The sequence below is a fragment of the Acanthochromis polyacanthus genome, chromosome 9 (genome assembly GCF_021347895.1).
Source record: "Acanthochromis polyacanthus isolate Apoly-LR-REF ecotype Palm Island chromosome 9, KAUST_Apoly_ChrSc, whole genome shotgun sequence".
Lineage (NCBI taxonomy): Eukaryota > Metazoa > Chordata > Actinopteri > Pomacentridae > Acanthochromis > Acanthochromis polyacanthus.
The window spans coordinates 17,806,452-17,828,269 of NC_067121.1; the positions used below are offsets into that span (position 1 = coordinate 17,806,452).

At 40.4% G+C, this 21,818-nt stretch overlaps 1 protein-coding gene across 5 annotated transcripts in view; it reads left to right on the forward strand.

Annotated features, from left to right (window-relative positions):
- Window positions 1–21,818, forward strand: part of si:ch211-207d6.2 (sickle tail protein) — a 122,399-nt gene that overhangs the window by 981 nt on the left and 99,600 nt on the right. The window lies entirely within an intron of this gene.

The window sequence follows — 21,818 nt, forward strand, 5'->3', positions numbered from 1 at the left end:
CAACTCCTAAAATAAGCACAAGTCAGTTCAACAGTATGCTTTAATACTTAAAGAAAACATGATCCAAGGCAGCAAACCATACCATAACCTTACAATAAGGCACAATTTGAGAACACGTTAGTCGATGCTACAGTTAAAGGATGGATTTTTGAGAGCAACACATTGCACCTGGAGTTCCTTTGTAAGCATTCAAAAGCATTCTCCACTATTTTAGTGGCTCCCAGATCCCCAGAGGAGAACTGTTCCTTCAAGTCTTTGGTGTAGAGTCGTACAGAGGCAATGTGAAATTGTGTCAGTGGGAATCTGTTGAGTCAAGAGCATTTGAACAGTCCTGCTTAGTATCCCAGCATCAACAACACCCTCAAGGTCAAATACAGTTTTCTGCCACAAGAGAAATACTCCAGATATGTTTCAGAAATAGAGACAATGACAGAATTCTTCACTAAAATTTGGCTCAGCAGAGAATTGCAGCAGCTGCTTAAGAAGACTTTGAAAATAGGAAAATGAAAAGTGGCTTGAAACCATTTCATGGCTGATATACTGCTGATCTCCCAGCATAGCTGCTGACAGTAGATTTGAATGATTTTTGTCAGAAAATAGGTGTGAATGCGAGTATGATTGTTTGTCTCTCTATGTAGCCCTGCAATAGACTGGTGACCTGTCCAGGGTGTCCTCTGCTTTCACCCTAAGTCAGCTGGGATAGACTCTAGCCCCACCACAACCCTAATGAGGATCAAGTGTTGTATAGATCATGGATGGATGGATTTTCACAATCACTGGCATTCATATACATTGAAAAGTGAATTGCAGCTTCAGAGATGCAGCATGGTCCAAGAAAATCAGAACTCGCGTGAAAAGATAGAAGAGCTGTAAAGAGCTGGGGAAACGCAGAGCTCAAGCATCCAGTGGACATGCATGCACACACAGACACACACTTGTATGAGACAGTTAAAGTTCAATCTGTGTTTTTGAGACTGTCATCTGTACACAGCGGTGTCAAGGTGATAATGTTCAGTCATGGCATTGACTGTTTATTTCACTCCAGCACATAAAAAAACACCACATGGACCGTTTGGTAACAAAGTAAAATAACTTTATTTAATATTGTCAGCAGGGAGCAAAAGCAATTTTTGAGTAAAGCAAGAAAAATGAGCAAGCGTAAGGATTTGAGCGAATTTGGCAAGGACCAAATTGTGATGACTAGACGACTGGGTCAGAGCATCTCCAACACTGCAGCTCTTGTGGGGTGTTCCTGATCTACAGTGGTCAGTATCTATCAAAAGTGGTTCAATGAAAGAACAGTGGTGAATCGGTGACAGGGTCATGGGCAGCCAAGGCTCATTGATGCATGTGGGGAGTGAAGGCTGACCGAGTGGTCCGATCCAACAGACGATCTATTGTTACTCAGATTGCTGAAGAAGTTAATGCTGGTTCTGATAGAAAGGTGTCAGAATACACAGAACATCATGAGGCTGCATAGCTGCAGACCAGTCAGGGTGTCCATGCTGACCCCTGTGCACTCCTGAAAACACCAAAAATAAAATTCTGAGCCCATGGGCATCAGAAATGGACCACAGGGCAATGGAAGAAGGTGGCCTGCTCTGTTGAATCACATTTTGTTTTACATCATGTGGATGACTAGGTGCATCTGAGAAACACATGGTACCAGGATGCACTATGAGAAGACAGCAAGCCGATGGAGGCAGTGTGATGCTTTGGGTAATGTTCTACTGGGAAATCTTGGGTCCTGCCATCCACATGGATGTTACTTTGACACGAACCACCTACCTAAGCATTGTGACAGACCATGTGCACCCTTTCATGAAAACAGTATTCCCTGATGGCTGTGGCCTCTCTCAGCAGGATAATGCGCCCTGTCACAAAGCACAAATGGTTCAGGAATAGTTTGAGGAGCACAGCAATGAGTTTGAGGTGTTGATTGGCCTCCAAATCCTCAGATCTCAACAAATTGAGCATCTGTGCAATGCACTGGACAAACACGTCCAATCCTCACAACTTCTAGGGCTTTAATGATCTGCTGGTTGCTGAACAAACTGGTAGAATCCGTGCTGCTCCAGTTCTGCTGTCATTACAGTGAAAAGCAGCCAGTAGATACGGAGACATTCTGGTATTCATGGATATTTTTCACTGATTCAACTTTTCACTTAAATTTCTAAGCTGATATCAAAATTTGGAATTTTGTATTAATTTGGAAATTAATACAAACTGGAAATACGCTGCATAGTACGTACTAATAAACAGACAAAGCTGGAGAGAAAAAAGTTATTTATGTTTACTATACCAGCGCTCGATTTAGACGGGAATCATGGGAGGTTGATGGCATCATACAAAGTGGCTGCCTCCATAAAGAAAACATGATAGGCGATTCAGCTCGATCAAGCACTCGATTTAGACGGTCGCCAGGTCACCATTTGCGACTAAAAACGTCGCAAATGGCGACCTGGCGACCGTCTAAATCGAGCACTGTATACAAAAGCACGTTCATTCATCACCATTATCGAACATATCAAATCAAATACAACAGGTTGCAGAAACTTTGAACAGAGCTAAATATATTGATAAAGGAATAGGAACAATAACTTTAACCATATAATAAACAATTTCTTTTCAAGGTCATGCGCTCTCTAACAAAAGAAACACTGAGATGTACAGTAGCAGTTCAGGATTTACCTCATTGTTATTCGCAAAAAAAATAATTCTGCTCTCCTTGATGTAGTCAGATAATGTTACTTTTTACAGATACGAGCTTCAGATGAGTCAAAGAGCCAACAGCAATGTGAATGTGTGAGTGAGTGTGTTCTGTGTGCACAGACTATTATTGTCTGTCTGAGGACATTTCTGTAACACTTTATAATGAAGCTACATGACTAAGTCATATGTTAATTCAGTGCTACATGTGCAGCTTTGAAGGAATACAGGAATGAATAAATAGAAAAGACTTCTATGTTGTTGTTTTTTTGGGTTGTTGTTGTTCAGTATTACTCAGAGTCAGTGGCAGCCTCATGCTTTTAATAGAATGTGATGTAGAATTTAACCATTTAACCTCTCCATTCCAACTCCTTTCACACACTCTGTTAATCGCACTGAATCAACTCCTCAGTTTGATTTCAGATTGAAAATTCAAAGTGTACTTAATTAGATTTTGAGAATTTCTGCTGTTGTCATAAAACTTCTATGACTTTTATGGCCTCCCTGAATCATTGATAAATTGATCTATTGTATAATAAAGGAAGGTAGGAGAGAGATTGTCCAACATCTCTCACAAAGACAGGTACTAAAGTGACAGCTTTTTAATGGCATGACAGTTAACTGAGTTTACAGTGACCTGCTTTGACTGATTTGACGAGTGCAGCATTAAAGAATTCTTCTTCATCACATCAGAAACCGGGCATCCACATTCCATATGTAGCTAAAGGAGCTTCCTCAGACTGGAACCCTGTTCCTTACAAGGGCTGGTGGTCTTTATTTCAGGTCTTACTTATGTAACACGCATGCATATGATAAGCTGAATGCAGTGATCAGTTTTGACCCTGAAATACATGAGCATTTTGTTTCTCTGAAAATGAGTAAATATACATATACACTACCATTCAAAAGTTAGTGGTCACACAGACAATTTCATTCATGTTTTCCATGAAAACTCACATTTTTATATGCTAACATAATTGTGCAAGGGTTTTCCAATCATCATTTAGCCATCCAACACCATTAGCTAACACAATGTAGCATTAGAACACAGGACTACTGGAAATGGGCCTCTGTACCCCTATGGAGATATTCCATTAACAATCAGCTGTTTCCAGCTGGAACAGTCATTTACCACATTTCTAAGTAAGTTTTGAATGGTACTGAAGGTAACTGCTTATTGTAGTGCGAAGAAATGATCATCTACCAACCTGCAATTGAGTTTATTTCCACACTGCGCAGTTATTACTGCCATGGATGATTGCATCTGCCATTTCTGCTGCTCTTACTTCAGGATTCTTTTCAACATAAATGGTTTGGAGTAGGGTTGGACAATATTTCAATATCAATATATACCGCAGTATATTTTTATTCAATAACGGTGATATGAGTTTTAAACACATTTTCGATATTTCGATATAGTACATTAGAGTATGTAATTACAGCGTTTCACATGCTGTTCAAGCAAGCAAAGCCCCACCGCGGCAAGCTACAAAATGAGTGCCCATGACCGTAATGTAAACGTGACTGAACAAGCTACCACAAGCGAAGAAAAAGCTGACGAAATAGTTGATAAGAGAGGAAAAACTAATTCGGTGGTGTGGAAGTGGTTCGGCTATCGAAAATCCGATAAACTTCAGGTTTCAGTGTGCTGCAAAATATGCCAGAGAGTTGTGCCAACTAGCAGCGGGAACACATCGAACCTGTTCCACCATCTGAAGCATTTCCACTCGATAGAGTTTGCCGAGAGTCAGAAGATAAAGCACCATAAAGTTGAGCCAACCTGTACCTGAAGCATCACCCCCAGCAGCAGCGACAGCGGAGTCAAAAGAGAAGCCCATGCAGCAAACGCAGATCGCCGTTTTCATGCTTTATGACAAGAACTCCAAACGCCATAAAGACATAACCAAGGCCGTCACAAACGTCATGATGCCGTTTACTACAGTGGAAAACGTGGGGTTTAGGAAAATGATGTCAGTCCTCGACCACAGATACGAGCTCCCCGGACGTAAATATTTTTCACGCACAGCCATACCTGCACTTTATGGTGAAGTGAGAGAGAGGGTGGAGGAGCAGTTGAAGAAGTCCGTCACGAAATTTGCGACCACAGCTGACCTGTGGTCAAGCAGAACCTCCGAGCCTTACTTGAGCCTGACGGTTAATTTTATTGACCAAGATTGGAAGCTTGTCAGCTTATGTCTCCAGACGGTCTATTTTCCCGAGGATCACACCGGCGAAGCTGTTGCAGCCGGACTTAAAGATGCGCTTGCGTCCTGGGGACTCAGCTAGGATCAGCAGGTCTGCATCACCACAGATAGCGGGACCAATATCATCAAAGCCGCTGAACTGAACTCCTGGACAAGACTGCAGTGCTTCGGGCACCGACTAAACTCTGGGCCAGGAGCATTTGTGTTTGTTGCTCACTCTTTTTTTGTGTGTATTGCAGCAGTTCTGAGCACTTTTTTTTTTCCTGGTTGAAGCACCTTTGTTTGAATCTATAACAATGGTATAACTGTATTGTAGTTTAAAGTTAAAGCTATTTGTATTGAAAAAGGTGAGACTTTTGTGTTTATTTGACAGTGATTTCAAATTTCTTAAATAAAAAGGTGAACATTAATTTTTTGTAGTTTTTATTTCTAAAATTTTACACTGGAGGTGCGTCCTGTCAAAATAATGTGCATTCTTAACAGTTTTTCTGCGACTTTTATATTAGTTATATCGATATCGGAATTATATCGTATTGACCGAAATTAAGAGCTATATCGTGATAAAAGTTTTAGCCATATCATCCAGCCCTAGTTTGGAGAGCACAGTTATCCGAAGTTGGAAGCTTGTTTGTTTATGATATGTACAAATGGACTCTGAGGACACATCCTTTGATTTCAGTGTTCTGGTCAGGAAGGTACAATGATGCCAACAACAGCCACAAGCAACTTACTTAAACATAAAGTTCCTTTCTTCGTGTGGCTTTCACTGCCCCACATTACCATAATACAGTAGATCTTCAGGGCTTGATGAGGTTGCTGAATGCTACATTTTCAGTGACATCAAAACCTCAAGTCTCCCTCCACCCGTCCCTTTCAGCTGCCTGAGGGTGAGGATCAGTGAGCAAGCCATTGTCATCACAGCCAATTTCAGTGATGAAGGCAAAAAGTTCTCTTGTCAAGCAAAAAGTATCTGTGCTGGAGTCAGCTTCCTCTGTTCTGGGAAGAGACCTCATTATTTTTATCTAGCTCAAGCTACTGTTTGTCAGCTAGAGGGAGGGAGGAAGGAAGGGAGGAGAGGTACAAAAACTTGTCACTGTTGTCGCAATTGCTTGTTTGTTGTTAGAGGTCAGTGTCAAAGGCTTCTTAGTGCCCCAGAGAGTCGTGGAACTGAACTGGTAAGTGACTTTGTCACACATAATAGCTGAGGATAGAAAAAAAATCGGCAAATAAATTAGTGCATTAATAACTGCACTAATTTCAACAAGTTTGAAAAGGAAAAATGAACCGATGAATACATCATATGGATGACATAAATATCCAAATGTTGTGTGTAACTTACAGCTAAGTGTAAATATTTAACTTACATGAAACAAGTTTGCATATTAACTGTCAAACAGGTCAGTTGTCATTTTGTGATCAAAGTAGATGTGCTAAGATAATTGTGTAATTCAGTGTCAGTTAAAATTCTGTCTTAAAATCCTCTTGAGAAGCCTCTCAGTAGTCCTTCGCTCTGTTCAACATAAAACCTGACATATTACACTTATAAGCATAGTAAGAGAAAAGTCATTGGGGCATATAACAGTCTGAGGCTTACAATGTCAACAAGTCAAGCAAGTAGGGCTTTAAATTTTTCTGCTGGACCGGTTTACCTGGAATCAGCCATTATTGGTGCTCAGCCTGGCATCATGACATGGCACCACAGAAGAAACTTTACACCCATGACCCTTACAACAACAGTGAGCTGTGTGTTGTAACTATTTTTTTTATTTGTGCTGTTACACCACCTAAGGGATGAGCAAGTCTGATTTATATCTTCAAGTAGTTAATTTATTTTGAATTGTTACATTTTTAATTTTTTTTTTTTTTTTTTTTTGGTATTTGTAAAAGTATTCTGAACCTTTTACCAGGTGATGTCTCAATCATTTGTAGTCCTCTATTAAAATAACAATAATAAATGAGGTCAGTAGTTATTGTTGACCAGATAATTTTTTTTTTAATTTGCGAGACAAAGCACTGTTTGAGTTCCAGTATAGCATGTACAGTATTTAGCCAGATTTCCTCTGGCCAGTGTTGCAGCTTTTTCAGTCCTGTCATACATTCCTGAGCGGAGAGTTGGATTCCATCAGCATTGTCCTTCTAGTCTCTGTGGATTACAGCCCGCTGCTGATTAGTTACATTTTTGCTCGTATCATCACATTCCCTTCTTTGACAATAAAGTGAAGATAATCTCTCTGTGCTCAATACTTCAAAAGCTAAAAGGAGGGGGGTGGGAGGGAGAGTCAGAGATGGTGGCAGAGAAAGGCATGAGAGTATGGTGTGATGACCAATAAACCGTAACATGTGGTTTTACAAATTTGCCTACCAATGGGCTTAGTAGAGAAAGAAGAAAAACAGACCGGTTTTCAGTGGATCCACCACATGGAATATGCACTGGAATATGAACATTCAAGCTAAAGTGTGGCACATGTACATATAACTTAAAGACTATTACAACCAACCTAATGCTGACTAATCCTATCAGCATCAGGCATATCTCTATATTTTGCAGTATACTTGTCAATGTGGTTTCTGTGGCAATGTTCCTGTGTTGTTACAGTGTTAATGATGTTTTATGTCAACCAGCAATGAGAGGTTTGCCAAAGATTAAATTAGATTAGAAAATCTTTATTGTAACAATTTGAGCAATTTGATTTGCAACAGCAGTCGACAATGAAGTTCATACCATTTTAAAAAAAAACCTGTATAATACAATACATAGAAACATATAATTATGAATGTCATCAGGTAAGTTATTATGACCATATATGTTGCCTACAGTGCAAGGACACAAGCCTAAAGGTTATTTAAAAACCCTACAGCTGAGGGAACAAATGTCTGAGGTATCTGTTTGATTTGGCCCTTTTAGGGAATGTATACCGCTTCCCAGATGGAAAAAGCCAAAACTCAGCATGCAGAGGGTGATGTGGGTCAGTTAAAACGACCCTTGCCTTCTGAATGGCTCTTGCTGGATAAACATTGTCAAGCTGCTGCAGGCTAGTGCCCGTGATTTTTCGAGGCGAGCAAGGTCTACGCAATTAAATCTTTCGAGATTGAAAAAAAGTAAAAGTAGCAAAAATGACAAAAAAGCACCTTATACATTTATTCTTTCTAGTCTAAATTTCCGGTCGTACAGACATCTATGATGAATGCTACTTTTTCCTTAAGTTGTTGCCATGGTAAACATTTTCCTCATTACTTTATGGATTCCATTTCTAGTTTCGTCTCTTTTAGACTCCAGGATGATGTTCATTTGGCAAATTATTGTTTAATTTAGAGTAAAACAGAGTAAGGTATGATCGAGAATGGGGCTAATTTGTGATTGACCAATCAATCAATCAATCAAACTTTACTTATGTAGCACTTTCCAGACAATTAACATGCACGCACACGCCCACACATACATTTACACACTCACACACACACACACACACACACACACACACACACACACACACACACACACACACACACACACACACACACACACACACAGACTGTGTTTTCCTATCCTTGTGGGGACCTACCATTGACTCCCATTCATATCTAACCCCTAACCCTTACCCTAACCCTAACCTTAACCCAGACCAAAACAATGGCTAACCCTAAAGAAATGTTTTTGCACTTTTACTTTTTTCAGTAACAACAACATGGCCAAGAAAACACTGTTTCCCCTCATGGGGACCCAAATGAGGTCCTCACAAATGACATTTCTTTTGGTTTTCCTAAAGCACCGATCTTTGTTAATTTATTAGGGAACTGCCTTGAGACCTCAATTGGTTTATATCAAAAATTGTATAATTAAAAAAAAAAAAAAAAAAATATATATATATATATATATATATATATATATATATATATATATATATAATCCCCCCCCCCCTTTTTTATCCCCTTCCCCTTTTAAGGATAAAAGCTTTCCAACAAAATGTGTTGACTGGCAGGTGGCATGAGATGGTTTTTGAACCCAGGTCTACTGGACCAGGGGCATGACCCTTCCAGTGGAGCGATACTACATACAAGGTTGTAGTGAGAAATGGACCTCTTCTCCCCCCCCCCCCTTTTTTTCCTTCGAATATATAAATTATTTATCCCTGCCCTAGATTTTTAACCTTAACCACCTCGATTACAAATGGCCTCCATTAGGGCCCTTTTCCAAAATTCAAATATTTTTTTATTATACACCTTGGATCAATAGGCCAGTGCCATTGATTGGTAAAACCAAAACCAAACCCTAACCCAACCCTAACCTTAACCCAGACCAAAACAATGGCTAACCCTAAAGAAACATTTTTGCACTTTTACTTTTTTCAGTAACAACAACATGGCCAAGAAAACACTGTTTCCCCTCATGGGGACCCAAATGAGGTCCCCACAAATGACATTTCTTTTGGTTTTCCTATGGTTGTGGGGACATTAGGTCCCCACAACAATAGCCACACACACACACCCCACTGACAGTAGGGAGACATGGCATGGCAGTGACAATCATGGAAAACGCTACCATTGGGGCCATCCACACTGGGAATTGGAAGAAGATTCGGTGGTCAGATGAGTCCAGTTTCCAGTTTTATCTTCCTCCTGCTAATGTGAGGGTACACAGAAGGCCAGTTGATGCATTATCTCCAGCTGTAAAAATACTGTTAGGATCTTGCTCTGGCCCCTGACCTTCTTCCCCCTTTCCTCCTCTTTTTCCTCCTTTCTTGTTTCCTGATCTGTTTCGGTTTTGTCCTGCCTTTTTGGTTCCCTGTCTGTCACCTCTCCCTCGTGTCTCTCTCTCTCCCTGCCACTCGCCCTCCTCCTCTACCTGCACTCTGCCTGCTGATTACCCCAATGACTGTCAGCTGCAGTAATTCTTAAACTCAGCTCACCTGTCTACAAGCTCTCCTCACTACTTGAACCCTGCTCAGTCACTCAGGCTGTGTCCGAAATGGCATACTCATACTAAGTATGACGTCAAAATAAGTATGTAGTGCGTTCACATTAGATAGTATGAAAAGATTGAGTACGCGAGAAATACCCGGATGTATACTATTTCTGGAAAATTTTTAAGTATGCGCGGTAACCACACTAGTCATACTCAACCGCCCCATAATGTTTTGCGAGCTACCCACCGAAATGGAAGCCTCCGCGGGATCTGTGGCCTGACCGGCGCGATTTTTATTTTATTTTATGTGGTTAAGTAGTCATCCCAATCACCCCACAGATTTGAGAAATAGGCGTTTTCTGACCAACGTTTTAAATTTGTCAGATGCCTCACAACGTGCTACTGAATGCTAGCAGCTAGTTGCAGCAGCTCGCTTTGCATACAGAACAAGTAGCAGCTACCTCCAGTAGCCTGCAGCTACAATTGAAACGATTCGCATAATCTGGCTAATAACTGCATGAGGAGTGCCGGCTTGAAATTGCCACATTAATTATGCGACTGTTTGTTAGCGTAAAATCGACCTGAAGCCGGCATTCAGCCGAGATATTTGATAGCCATACTTCTGGTTTTTGTCGTTGGAGGTTTGAAATGTATTATGGGAAACGTAGTAGTATACTACAGTGTGAATGGTTGGCATTCTAATCATACTTATAGTACGTAGTATACATTGAGTATGTAGTATGTAGTACGTTAGTATGCCATTTCGGACACAGCCAGAGTCTCTGTCGGATCATAGAAGCTGTTTCCCCACCAAACCTGCCACCTCTGTACTGCTACATGGACTCTTCTGCTCTCCCCACTCCTGGATTCCCCTCTCTTGGACTCTGTTGCTCTCCTGTCTGTTCTTGGGTTTTCCCCAGCCTGTTTCCCCAACAAGCCCTCAAACTCATACGACCACACATGTCGTATGTAACGTGCCCCTGAATACGACCCATGAGAGCGTGTTTAGGTTAGCGCCCCTACGGGAGACAGGAAGGCATTACAGGATTTAATTCGCAAAACAGCTTTTCCCTCGCGAAACAGCTTTTCCCTCACTTTCGCAAGACGGGTTTAGGGTTATGGTTATGGGTAGGGTTATGGTTAGGGTTAAGGTTAGTGTTAGTGTTAGGTCAAAGTTTGTTCATGGTGACGGACACTGGAGTGTCGATATTTACTCAACCGCTAGAGGTCGCTTAACTTCAAAACGTAACACTCGGTCGTAATACGGGCATGTACAGACGACCTAAGTGGTTGTTTTTTCAAGGAGGACAGTCTCGTTTCCCCCTCTCGGTTGTCAGTTCCCCTCCGTGTAAGTACCTCTCCTTAGCTCTGTTTAGTTAATCCAGCTCGCTAGACTGCAAGATTGTCTTAAGGACATTAAAACCTGGATGACTTTTAACTTCCCACTGCTAAATTCAGACAAAACTGAAGTCATTGTATTTGGCCCCAAACATCTTAGAAACTCGCTTTCAAAGCAAATAGTTATTCTGGATGGCATCACATTGGCCTCCAGTACTACTGTGAGGAATCTTGGAGTTATTTTTGACCAGGACATGTCCTTTAACTCACACATAAAGCAAGTCTGTAGGACTTCCTTTTTTCACCTGCGTAATATTGTAAAAATCAGGAACATTCTGTCTCAGAGTGATGCAGAAAAATTAGTTCATGCTTTTGTTACTTCCAGGCTTGACTATTGCAATTCCTTATTATCAGGTTGTCCAAATAGCTCTCTTAAACATCTACAGTTGATCCAAAACGCTGCTGCGAGAGTACTGACAGGAGTTAGCAAAAGAGATCATATTTCCCCAATACTTGCTTCTCTTCACTGGCTTCCTGTTAAATCCAGAATAGAATTTAAAATCCTTCTTCTGACATATAAAGCTCTTAATAACCAATCTCCATCATATCGTAAAGATCTGATAGTACTATATTATCCTAGTAGAACTCTTCGCTCTCAAACTGCAGGCTTACTTGTTGTTCCTAGAATTTCTAAAAGTGGAATGGGAGGCAGAGCCTTCAGTTGTCAGGCGCCTCTCCTGTGGAACCTGCTCCCAGTTTGGGTTCAGGAGGCAGATACCCTCTCTATTTTTAAGACCAGGCTTAAAACATTCCTTTTTGACAAATCTTATAGTTAGGGCTGACTGGGTGACCCAGAGGGGTTCGGCCTGTGTCCTTGTTTCCACAGCTGACTCCCTCTTGGACTCGTTCTGCCCCTAGTCATGCTGCTATAGGCCTAGGCTGCTGGGGGACTTCTCTTGACACACTGAGCCCTTCTCTATCTACCTTTACATTTAATATGTATACCGTTATTGCAGTACATTCACTCTGTTTGCCCCTGTGTTATTTCTCTGAGTGTCCCTGGCCCCAGAGCTGGATACTTCAGGTCTGTGGTTGCTGTTCCACCAACTGGTCTAGTCTCCACCATGTCCACTGTGGGATGCTGCTGCTGACCTTCCTCCAGCCCTCTGCTTCCAACTCCCCTTTTCCACCAGTCAATTCTGCATCGCCTTCACTATACTGTTATGCTAACTTACATACTGTTTGAATTTTACTGCTAGCTATATATGGAGTATGTTTAATGTCAGAGCCGTACATCATAAGAGTAAACTATGAGTCAGTTTTCAATGTTAGCTTATACTTTGTTTGTGTCACATATCTTGTCATACATGTATCCAAATGTGTGTATACTTTCCTTGCTTTCCCACCCCTCCCTTGCCTTCCTCTGTCCCTCTCAACCCGCCCGGCCAGCAGGCAGATGGGTCCCCCCTATATAGAGCTGGGTTCTGCTCGAGGTTTTTTCCCTGTTAGAAGGGTGTTTTCCTTGCCACTGTCGCCTTTGGGCTTGCTCTGGGGGTCAGGCATATGGGTTCTGTAAAGTATCTTGAGACAATTTGACTGTAATTGATGCTATATAAATAAAATTGAATTGAATTGAATTGAGTTTAGTATTGGTAGACTTCTGTTTCTGTATTCTTAGTTTTGGTTTATAGAGTTGAGAGTAGTGGTTTTGTTCTGCTCCCTCTAGCTCAGTGTCTAGTTTATGTATTGGTTTAGCTATTTGATTTAATAAAGGTCTGTCATTTATTCTCTTGGCAGCCAGTTATCTGTGTCTGCGCTTGGGTTCTCTTGCTCCCCTCTGTAACAAATACAGGTCTCACAGCAGGAACTCAATACAAATCCTTACTGGAGACTGAATCTTATCTTTTGTCAATATTCCGGATGTCTAGTTGGAATTTTCATGACAGAATTGATGCTTCTTGGCACAGAGGATAACAATGTTGAAAAAATTTCTAGAGAGATGTTTAATCATTCTTCAGTTAAATTTTCTTTTTAATTACTTTTTGCTGGTACGGTTGTATTGCTCTACTTTCCAACTTTGTTCCGATGGATTTGAGGCAGATGACATACTTGTCCATGTCGTAGTTTTTATTTGTTCTTCTTTAGAAACCTTGATTTTTGGCAGTGGGCTTGGAATCCTCATGCTGGGATATTCCTCTTCTGCGGACTGGGAGTCATCTTGCGAGTGTTTTAGTACATTCACATGTATTCATAGTACCATCTATGAATGTCATTTCCAACACATTTTTCACCCATGCAGCCCCATATCACCACACTCTCACTGCCAGGATTATGCACTCACCGTAGCAGTTTTGTAATATTTTTCAAAGAGGGGAAAAATTCTACTTGTCATTTACTGGGAGGTGAATCAGTATGTAATCATTTGACATTTAAGTGACTTTCCTATTAATCAATGAGTAAAGATCAAAAAGCAGACACCAACAGCAGTTATTTAGGAAACAAAAGGTGAGTTTTAATGAAAATCCTGATGTAAAGCAAATCACAGTTCACATGAGTGAAAAGCATGGCAAAAATTAACTAAAAATCTAGATAGGTAAAAGCATTGGCATCAATTGAAGCAAGACAAATGAAGACTATTTAAACACTTGGGGAGATGACACACAGGAGAAACTAATAAAATCAATGAAAGGGGGAGGACCACCAGTAACACACAAGGAAAGGCTATTTCAAAATAAAACAGGAAGTATTAACCTACACACAGACAAAGAGATTCAAACACAAAGAAGTCAAAAAAACAAAGGTAGAAGCCTAAGACCATGACAGATATCTCACGGGGCATGTACTCACTTCTGTTATGTACTATGTGTATGGCAACATGGAGGAAAATGCAATGTTTTGTTCTTGGACCACAGTGCTTTACTGGCTCCACATTTAGGTACAATATGTGCAACAAACCTAGAAAACCTAGCAGGCCTGAAGACCACACAACCTTAAGAGAAAGTCAGGACTGTTTTCCGAAACTACCTCTTCAATAGTAATTACACTGCCTTAAATAAATTTCAAATAATGCAGCTCATACATTCCACAGAGAGCTGTGGATTTCAACAGAGGTGCAAAGACGTGTGATGTGCAGTCATTGCTGTTCGAGTGTTCCAGTCTTGAAAGGGGTTTGAGGTACTTGTCCTGGCTGTTATAGTTTATGTGAGGGGATTGGAGGTGTTGGACTGTCTGTGGAAACTGTTGTGGATCCTCACAGCTTAAGGGAAGAAACGCTTGCCAAGCCAGGATAGCTTCCTGAAACTGGGTTCAGTCAGTTCCTTCAAGATGCTCAGGGCCTTGCAAATGCAGGTACCAAGCATAAATAAGGTTGTATGGAAGTGACAGAGTTCTGATCTTTTTGTTGTTGTGGTCAGAGACTTTGCAGTTCCGACAATGCAGGTAGATGCCGTCAGCTGTGCTTCTGTAATGTGGTGAGAAGTGGAGGAAGTCTCCAGGAGATCAGAGTAAGTCAATGTAATACCCTCTTAAGTGATGAAAACCCAACTGTGTGTGTTTAACAAGCAGAAATGATATTTCCCATGGCTATCTGTCTCTATCCAGCTGTCGCTGCCAGACACTGTGTCCTTGTCAAGATACACACACACACACACACACCAAGCAGCAAAGTCACAGCCACCAGGCTATAACAGGCTGTAATAGCATTTTCACAGTGAATACTAGCAGCAGCAAACGGACCTCAGCCTTAGCTATCATTTCTTCTTCTTTCTCTTTTCTTTCCTTGTAACTTTTTCCTTTCTTAATCTGTAGCAATGCAAAGTTGTATGTCACAATGTAATAGAGGTAGTGCTGTGAAATAAGGTAAGGTGTTTCATCAAGGACTAACATGCAGGTTACACAGACTTGGTTTATTTTTCTGGAGGAGCTTCAGAAAAACGGTGAGAGGTGTGGATGACATTGACACACCTGTTCCAAGTGTTTGACCATTTTGAAAAAATGGCAGCTTATATATGGACATACAGTATTTCAGCACATAATGCGACAGACTTGTATTTCAACATTTTGGTGCCCAAGGTCAGCAGCCATGAATCATCTTTTGTTTCTACTTTCATTGTCTAATGAGGGCATAAAATACACCAAACTGTTTTTAAATGTTGGACTTTATAGTTTGGCACACAACAGATGACATTTTTACATTTTGAATTTGTCCTTTTTTTTTTTGACATTTTGCATAGACGGTTACCAGCCACTTTATTAGGTACACCTGTTCAATTGCTTGTTAACACAAATAGCTAATCAGCCAGTCGCATGGACTCAATGCATTGGCCATGTAGATGTGGTAAAGACAACTTGCTGAAGTTGAAACTGAACATCAGAATGGGGAAGAAAGAATTGACTTTAAATGTGACATAATTGTTGGTGCCAGACAGGCTGTTCTGAATATTTCAGAAACTGCTGATCTGGGGTTTATAAAGAATGGTCTGGAAAAACAGAAAATATCCAGTGAGCGACAGTTATGTGGATGAAAACACTGAATATTAGGTCAATGTCCGAATACTTATGGACTGACTGTATATGTCTTCTCAGGCTTTGGAAACATTGCTTTTTCAGTAGTTGTGTTAACTCAGAAAATGTGTTTCATTCATACTACAGGTGCATAACAGGGCACGGTCCCTGTATATACGCCACTCTCTGGGTGCCCTTTTGTGTTTATGTATCTCATGATCTACATTGAATGCGAACATTCAGTGCCAATGCAGTAATGCCCTAGTCTGTCTGTTTGTTTATTCAAATTATGAAAATGACTGCAACTATCATAGTTCTGGTAGGATGCACATGCAGAATCATCAGACGGTCATTAATCAAGTATCACAACTTTACTTGGAAGAATAGGCAGAGGGTAGTACAGTTCAAACCGGTACTCAATCCAACCAGGCAAAAGTGCAGGAAGAACTAAAGAAAGACTTGGAGAGCGCAGTACTCCACCAAGGCTGTTCATTCCCCCATATGGAATTGTCAGAAAAGCAACATTTTTTTTACTTTTTTTTGTTTGTTTAGAAATGCAGCATTTGGTTATTAATTTATGATCAGAAATCACAGCAACACAGAATATGGCCATTTAATATAAATGTACCTACAAACAAATTTACCTTGCGCTGAACACAGCTGTGTGTTATGCATGAGTACGTTATGTATGAATACCGAATGGCATGATCTAAATATGTAGCGGACAGCAGGAATTGGTGAGACATGCATGTCTGTGTGTGATGTGTGTGACAATGTAGTCAATTTTTCATTCATTTCCAACGGTTAAGTCCCAATACGTCTGCAGTGGTCGATTTGTGGTAGGATCACAATCATGTCGTCATCAGCAAGCAGCTGATGTAGCATTCACTTGTTGTCATAGTTACAGTGATGCGATGCCATTATCTTGCAATGATACAGAAATCTTTTATAAATTCGTGGATCCAGACTAACCCACATCACTGTCAAAACCTAATCACTTGGTCCCTGTGTCATTTCTGACCTTTCCTGAAAATGTCATTGAAATCTGTTAATCCATTCTTGAGAAATGCAGACACACAGACAGACCAATGCAGATCGTCACAAAAAAACAGGCAAGACACACAAATAAACAAGATACAAATGTCTGGCACAGAGTGTAGTAAACTGATTGGTATATATGCAGAGTGCAAATGAGGTGATGAGTCCCAGGTGCATGGCAGTGAACAGGTAGACACTCTGATAGGCTGACAGGTGGTGCAGTAGGAGTGTATCCTGATGGAGACTGCAGTGGGATCACTGAGCATAGGGGGAAGAGCTGGAGGGGGAGGGGGCTTTAGGGGGTGCTGGAGGTTCCACTAGAAACCATGACAATAACATATTAATGTTATGTATTGTGTGAGAAGATCCCCTTCATTAATGGGCACTGTTTTAGAGAGGAATAAATGTTTGATTGTCCAAAAGCGTTAAATAAATTTAAGAAAGCAAGATTATGCGCTTACTACTTTTACACTACTGTATGACTTAATATGAAATGCATTAGCTTCTTCTGATAATGTTAAGACATTTTGAATGCGATCAGAACAGTATGACACTGACACTAATTGAAACTAATTAATTAGCAAACCTAAACCACAGAGAGTCTGCTGTGCTGAAGGGCTTTCACCTCGTATTGCATCACTGCTGTGTGACTGCAGGGATGTGCTGAGGATGAAGTAAAAACCAGAGTGAAAATACAATTTTTCCCATTTTATCATTCAGTGAATAATTTGTGTCAACAGTACCCAACTGAGGCAAAAGCACTCATCACTACCAAGTATGTCTCACTTTGCCCTTTAACTGGAAATGTGTCACTGGTGGCTGACCTCCAGTAAGTAGCTACTTTGAAAAGATTCAGTTCAAACAAAGGATTTCCTTTACTTCTCCCACTCTTCTGACTCTGACACAATTTCTTCATAGCCAGTCAAATCAAAACACACAACAATCAGTGGGAATTTTAGAGAACTTCGGCATCCAGAAATTCATTCAGAAATCATCTTTGAAAGGACCCTCCTTATAACTGAAGATGTTTTCTTCAGTAATCAACATTTTATTTCTGTATCATAGTATGTAGGTTATCATTGTCTGTGCAGCAGTAACAAGGTTTGTCAACACAGCAGTTGGTCTTTTGATGATGCAAATGCACTTAGGTGCATTTTCAATACTCAGTCTGACATTCAGTGAGGTTCATTGTCAAAATCTTCTAACGGTGTTCAGCAGAATGGTTGTACAGAAAGAGACTATTGTTTCAGAATAACATTTGAGGAACAATAGTCAAATTTCCTATTACCTATAATCACATTTTAAAGCTTGACAGTGCCTAACGTAGCAGATAAAGGAAACAATAAAGACCTCAATCATTGTTACTCCACCAAGTAGGAGTAATGTGACAATTGGCGTTGGTTTGTCTGTCTGTTAGCAACACTACTCAAAAACGGATTTAGATGAAATTTTCAGGGAAGGTCAGAAATGACATAAGTGATTAGATTTTGCCAGTGATGTGGCTTATAATCTGCTTCCATGGCTTCTTTAACGATTTCTGTATCATTGTACGATAGCAGCATGGTGTTACTGTAACTATGACTACAAGTGAACACTGCATCAGCTGCCTGCTGACTATCACATGATTGGGATCCAATTACAAGTCTACCACTGAGGACTGATCGGGACTTATCCATCGGAAAGGATACAAGGAGCAGCTGATTAAATTGTGGGGGTGTTTCCGACTCCCATCAATACCTGCCGCTCGCTACATAGTTAAGTCACGCAATCAGTATCCATACATAACATACATATACATTTCTATGCCACATGGGGGAATAAAACAGCCTTGGCGGAGTACTGCATTCTGAGTGCTTTTCTAGTTTTAATTGCAAAAGGGCCCAATGAGGAATTATACTGATTTTTTTTTAAATTAATACTGTAGCTTTTTCGCCTGCCCAGTGGAGTAGTGGTTAGCACTTTTTGCAGCAAGAAGATCCCAGGTTCAAATCCCGGCCTAGGCCTGGGATCTTTCTGCATGGAGTTTGCATGTTCTCTCTGTGCATGCGTGGGTTTTCTCCGGGCACTCCGGCTTCCTCCCACAGTCCAAAAATATGCTGAGGTTAATTGATCACTCTAAATTGCCCGCAGGTGTGAATGTGAGTGTGATTGTTTGTCTGTATATGTAGCCCTGTGACAGACTGGCGACTTGTCCAGGGTGTCCCCTGCCTTCGCCCGAGTCAGCTGGGATAGGCTCCAGCACCCCCCGCGACCCTAGTGAGGATAAAGCGGTGTATAGAGAATGGATGGATGGATGGATGGATGTAGCTTTTTCAATCATACAGTCAACTTTACTTTAATTTAACCTCTTTCCATAGCCTTCAGTTTTTAAACCATGGAATATGACACAGTAAAGTTCTGACTCGTAGTTTCTGTTTTTGATACTTAGATACTGACTTGAACTGTTCTACAGCCTTTAGTTCAACTCAGTTTAAATGGAAATTCAATACCAATTATGTCTTATTTTCCCCCTGTGCTACATCGAGCATTCAAACACATATGAATACTGATTTATTGACATCAACAAAAACGGTGAGCAGCTTTGTATTGCTTTGCTAGTACCAACCAGCCACTGCAGGCAGACTGAAAGGGCATAAAGGAAGCAGGGCGGCAAATTTCTGTCACTGCACAAATGAGAAACACACTTTTAGCACACAATGTATAATTACAAATACAAAGACTCTGATAACATGTGTTACCCTCATTGTCATTATAAGTGTCAAATAACATATCACTAAGTTTTCTTTGACCAATTGCAATTTTGCTACTCTGTCATGCCATTAATTACTTGTCAAGGAGAACACATTTTCATAAAAAAACAAGCCACATGCCAGTTATTATCCACAGTCTTGCTGGACAGATGTAAAAGCAGACACTAAAGCTTTTTTCAGGATGCTGCGAATGTTTGTGTTAATAGTAGTACTGTATGTGCTTCCACAACATGTTGTATCTTATTACTTCACCAGGGAGGTGGAGCCTCAGAGGAGTTATGTGATGATCGGCACTGGTCTGTCTGTCTGTCTGTCAGTTAGCAACATTACTCAAAGACAGATTAAGGGATGTAGATGAAATTTTCAGGGAAGGTCAGAAATAACACAATGACCAATTGATTATATTTTGGCAGCAATGTGGCTTACAGTCTGGATGCACAAACTTTTTAAAGATTTCTGTTTCACTGTTAAAGGGATAGTTCGGGATTTTTGACATGAATCTGTATGGCATCCCATCCCATCCCTCAGCAGTGTTGTTCATTCACACAGACTTACTGCCGACAGCGTCCAGTGAGCAGAGATCCTGTCCGGTTTTGGTCCAGACGAAGGTAGTCCAGCAAGTTTGCTGGGGTCACGAAAATAAAGCGTTTTCTTCTCAAACCAATATGTGTTCGAAAGAGTGATATATTTGCATTACAAAACCGTTGTAACTACATCACTGTAACTCCATGTGAACACTACATCAGCTGCCTGCTGACGATCACATTTTGATCCAACTACAAATCAACCAGTGTGGACTTATCGGAACTTATCCATTGGAAATGATACACGGAACAGTCGATTAAACTGTGGGAGTGTTTCTAAGTCCCGTCAATTCCCACCACCCCCTACATATTTAGGTCATGTGATTCGGTATCCGTGTCATTTTAATTGTGGATATATGTCTATTAAATGGCCACAATCTATGTTCCTGTGGTTTCTGATCATCAATAACTAATAAAAAATTCTGCATTTACATAAAAAAAATGCCACATGGGGGAATGCATAGCCCAGATGGAGTACTGCGCTCTCTGAGACCTTTTCTATGCCGTAGTTGAGATTTATTAAACTATAAAAACACATAAGTGAGCTATGTTGTTGCACTGGCGGTCATGGTCCTTCCTTACTATGAGCACGCGCTGTAGCATACAATGTTAGGGTTAGAATTAGGCTCTACCATAATGCTGCCCCAAATTGTCATTAGAGCATCAAATGTGGATGAATCCGCTACTGAAAATAGTCCCCACCAAACACTCCTGCCTCCTCCTGTTTGAGTATCATTGGATAAAAGCTACAATTATCAACTATTTCAGCTAAATTTCTCTTACAACAAATTAAACTAAAGATGCTTAAGGACAAGACAGTCAAAGTAGAAACCCAGGGGGCTGGGATAGTTGTAAGGGACTGAGAGGCTGTAGCTCTTCCTATGCAATTTCTTTACCGTAGAAAAAATAGGTAAAATTACACTTCTCTTGTCTGTTTTTAATGTGGGGGACCATATATACAATATTATTTTACATCATGTACCAAATACGAGACCTTGTTGCAAACTATGGCTGGCTCACTGGCTAATTGAATGTTACATTGTTAACTAACTGGCTAATTGGCTGGCTGGCTATCTGTCCACGTTGTGAGCCAAATTTTCACACAGAAGACACCCAGCACAGTGAAGCGCCTCCAGGCCTCCACTGAACTAGATCAATCAGATCTACTTTGTCAACCAGAGAGAGCGAGAGAGAGGGAGCCGATAGGAGAGAGACAGAGCAGCAGAGAGAGGGAATGGAGTAAAATAAGGAGGCAGACGAGAAATAATGAATGCAAAGAAGTAAACTCACAAACACTATGTCACTTCTACTTAGCCTTTTCTCTGTCTGTTCCTCACAATCTCTATGATTATTTGATTCTCTGTAGTGATTGTGTCTTGTAATAGCATTATGAGCAGTTACATTCGTACTTCCATGGAAACATTAATGGAAGCAAATCTGACGTGCTTGTACACACCAATAATATGGGTTATTCCAGAACTGAAGGGCATTTACTACAAAATACTACAACATGCAGTTGTTGTGTAAATTTCCTTGTCCTGAGATCAAATTTAAAAAAAAAATAGGAGAAAAGAATGTTTGAAAATATTTTTTAAAATACCTAATAAGTCTGGAGTTCTCCCTAAAATGCCCTTTTCCTCTTGTCCCACCCCCCTGATGACAAAATTGAATCTCATATATATATATATATATATATATATATATATATATATATATATATATATATATATATATATATATATTAAATAGTGATAATTATACATGGTAATAATAATTATACATAGTAATA